Raw genomic sequence first — 4,281 nt, forward strand, 5'->3', positions numbered from 1 at the left:
CACTGGTGGCCTCACAAGCTAGGAATGAAGAGCTCAACAGGATCAACGAAGAGCTGCGTAAAGCTCTTCAAGAACGGGAGGAGCGCGCGGTTGGGGACAGATCTGCACCCCCATCTCCACCGCGTAGCTTTCCCATGCCATCTCCACCGTGTAGCTTTCCCTGCAAATACGGTGGCAGTGAAGGCATCTTTCACCGGAGTGGAGGACCCTAAGGCTCATCTCACGGCGTTTCACACTCAGATAATGCTCTCGGGGGGGTCGGACACGGTCTATTATAAGGTGTTCATGAGCACACTCAGTGGAACAGCGCTGGATTGGTTCATCAGTTTGCCCACTGGCCACATTACCACGTTTCAGCAGTTTTCCAAGATGTTTGTTGAGCAGTACATAGTGAACAAGGCACCGTCGTTGGTGTCTTATGATTTGTTCGACGTGAGGCAGTACCAGGGGGAGTCCCTGAAGGATTTCTTGAACAGATTCGGAGCTCAAATAGTCCGCTTGCCAGGTAAAGATGAAGAGATGTTTGTACATGCCTGCAAAAAGGGCGTTTTGCCTAGGCCCTTTAGTGAGTCGCTTATCAGGTGTCACCCCACCACGTTCGCTGAAATCCGGCGACGTGTCGTGGCCCACATCGCCGCTGAGAGCGAAGTCTCCGAGAAGAGGGGAAATGTGGCCCCAGCTAAGCCCCGGGCTCAGACAAGGATCCAGCCGCAGAGGGTCATGGAGGCGGCGGCGGGGAAGAGGGATCAGAGGATGCGCCATCCTTATGACCCAAAGAAAGGTAAGGGGAAGAGGTCGGGGAAGCCCAGAGAGGCTAATCGCCCGCCAAGGTATGAATTCGTGATGGGGTTGGCGGACCTGATCGCCATCCCAAATATCGCTGCCAGGCTCAAAGTGCCTGAGAAAACAACAAACAAGGTGTTGGGACCAAAGCCAGACGCATGGTGTGAGTTCCACAAGAGCTTTGGCCACTCTCTCAACTCGTGTTTGGCTTTGGGGTACCAACTCGCCGAGTTGGTCAAATGTGGGTTCTTGAAGGATTACTTGCTGGAGAAGCAAGCGAGCCAGTCATTGGGCTCCCAACCGGCGGGTGGCGAGGGACAACAGCATGAGGTACCCATTCACGGCGAGATCCACACCATTGCTGGTGGATTCTCGGGTGGCGGGTGCACCGCATCACAAAGAAAGAAGTACGCAAGGTCTGTGATGTCAGTGGAGGTTTTTGAAGACCACTCGCCCGACGTGGACATCACGTTCACCAAGGACGACCTTAGGGATGTCGTGCCCCACGACAATGACCCTATCGTAATCTCACTCATCACGGCAGGAAGGACTGTTCACCGAGTGCTGGTCGATCAAGGAAGTTCGGCAGTTGTGATGTTTTGGCCGACTTTTGAGAAGTTACAATTATCCCCCGACCAGCTGAGGCCATACGGGGGCTGCATGTACGGTTTCGTCGGGGACCAGGTGAAGGTTAGGGGGTATATTGAGTTAAGGACGACGTTCACAGACGGTCTGGTCTCACGCACAAAAAAGATAAGGTATCTCGTCGTAAACGCTCTGTCGGCATACAACATCCTGTTGGGTAGGCCAACACTCAAAAAGACAGGAGTTGTGCCTTCAATAAGGCACATGAAGGTCAAGCTACCATCAATGGAAGGGATGATCATCACCATCCGTTCTGACCAAAAGGAGGTGAAGAAGTGCTATGAAAATAGCCTCAAGAACAAGAGATATGTATGCCATGTATCCACAACGCCGCCCCCTGGCGTGGAACCTGAGCGAGAAAGCCGGCGAGATATGGATATGGCGTTGGAGGTGGCCGTCGAGGGCGATGTGCCCGATGTGCCAATGGAGGATATTGAGGCGAGGTCCGAGAGCGCCACTCGGGTGGAGGAAGAGAGAAGCTGCCCGGAGACCGCCAGGGAGTCCGGGATCGCGAGGGCGTTGATCGCCAGCGAGAAGAGGCCTCAGTCGGTGGAGGAATGGCTTGAGAAGAAGATCAACGGCAAGACGTTTAAACTGGGGAAAACCTTAGACAGCGAGACACAAGACCAAATCGCCCGGGTTATAAGTAGACATTTGGATGCATTTGCATGGTCTGCTTCCGACATGCCGGGGATTGACCCCGATTTCTTGTGCCACCGTTTAGCTATGGATCCCCAAGTCAGGCTAATCCGCCAGAGAAGGAGAAAGTTCAATGAAGAGAAGATGCAGGCGATCAAGGACGAGACGCAGAAACTCCTGGCAGCAGGCCATATCAGGGAGATCCAATATCCAGAGTGGCTCGCTAACGTCGTTCTGGTCAGGAAGAGCAGCGGGAAATGGCGGATGTGTGTTGACTTCTCGAATCTGAATAAAGCCTGTCCAAAGGATTATGATCCTTTGCCAAGTATAGATGCCCTGGTAGACAGTGCATCAGGGTGTAAGTTGCTCAGCTTCTTGGATGCCTTCTCAGGATACAACTAGATTAAAATGCATCCCGTGGATGAGGAAAAGACTGCTTTCATGACAGAAAGGTCGTGCTATTGCTACAAGGTGGGAGCAAAGGTACTGATGGTCAGGATTCTTTTAGCAAAGGAGAGGGGAGCAAAGGTACTGATGGCCAGGATTCTTTTAGCAAAGGAGATGGGAGCAAAGGTACTGATGGCCAAGAGCGACTCGTTGTTGGTCACTGGGCAGGTAACCGGCGAGTTTCAAGCCAAGGATCCGGAGATGGCAGCCTACTTGGAGTACGTGCAAGAGTTAAGGAGGTCCTTTGTGTTTGTTTGAAGTGATACACGTTCCAAGAGAGCAGAACGCCCGAGCTGACTTGCTTGCCAAGCTCGCCAGTTCGGGCAAGGGGGGCAGGCAGAGGACCGTCATACCAGAAACTTTGAAGACACCTCGGGCCTTTGTTGCAGATCACCAGGTCCTTCACATTTGCAGGTCGATGGAAAGGACGACGAGGAGCCATAGATCTCTGACGCAGGAAACTTTGAGGACGCCGAGGGTCAGAGCGCACCCAGCGGAAGAGGTCAAAACGATGCAAGTTTGCGCTATCCACGAGCTAGATACATGGATAACGCCATACCAGCTCTACATGGCGGATGGCGTGCTCCCAATGGACTCGACGGAGGCCAAAAAGATAAAGAAGAACTCCAGCAAGTTTACCCTCATCGATGGCGAGTTGTACAGGTTCGGGTTTACACACCCTCTTCTTGTATGTGTAGACGGAGAGAAGTGCACGAGAATTATGGCCGAGCTCCATGAAGGGATTTGTGGGAGCCACATCGGGGGTCGAGCTCTGGCAACAAGGACTGTCCGTGCAGGTTATTACTGGCCCACAATGAGGGATGATTGCAAGAGATATGCCCAGCGTTGCAAGCAATGCCAACAGCACGTCGATTGGCACAAGGCGCCCCCAGAAGAGTTAAAGTCAATCTACAGCCCCTAGTCGTTCCACACGTGGGAAATTGATATTCTGGGACCCTTCCCGTTGGCGATCAGGCAAATGAAGTATTTGGTTGTGGCGATCGAGTACTTCACGAAGTGGATTGAAGCAGAACCAGTAGCCCAGATCACCGCGCACAAAATTCAGAGTTTCATGTGGAAGAATATTGTGTGTCGTTTTGGTGTGCCCAAGCGTTTGGTATCAGATAATGGGACTCAGTTCGCAAGTCACCTGTTGAAGAAGCTGTGCAAGGACATCGGAACGCAACAGGTGTTTGCTTCTGTGGAGCACCCGCAAACGAATGGGCAAGTGGAGTCAGCTAATCGGGTTCTGCTGAGAGGCTTGAAGAGGAGGTTGGAAAAGGCCAAGGGGTCTTGGGCTGAAGAAGTTCCCCGCATAGTGTGGGCATATCACACCACTGAGCAATCAGGAACCCATGAAACCCCGTTTAACTTTGTGTATGGATGCGATGCGATGATTCCAGTCGAAAGCTCGTCGAGATTCCAGAACTTCGTGGCGGAAGACTCGAACGAAGAAAGGAGAATGAACTTGGATTTGCTGGATGAGGTCAGGGAGGAAGCACGGGTGAAGGCTGAAGCAGTAAAGAGAAGAGTTGAACGCAAGTACAACCCTAGAAAAAGACCAAGGCAGTTCAGAGATGGCGACCTGGTGATGAGGAAGGCCCACCAGTATGAGATGGAGAACAAATTGTCGCCCAAGTGGACAGGACCATTCAGAATAACCGAAGCACTCGGGAACGGCGCCTACCGCTTGGAGACGCTGGAAGGAAGGGCGATTCCTCGCACTTGGAACGCCACCCATCTCAAGTTTTATTACAGTTAAAGCAT

This window comes from Phaseolus vulgaris, chromosome 3 (assembly GCF_000499845.2).
Source record: "Phaseolus vulgaris cultivar G19833 chromosome 3, P. vulgaris v2.0, whole genome shotgun sequence".
Taxonomy (NCBI): Eukaryota; Viridiplantae; Streptophyta; class Magnoliopsida; order Fabales; family Fabaceae; genus Phaseolus; species Phaseolus vulgaris.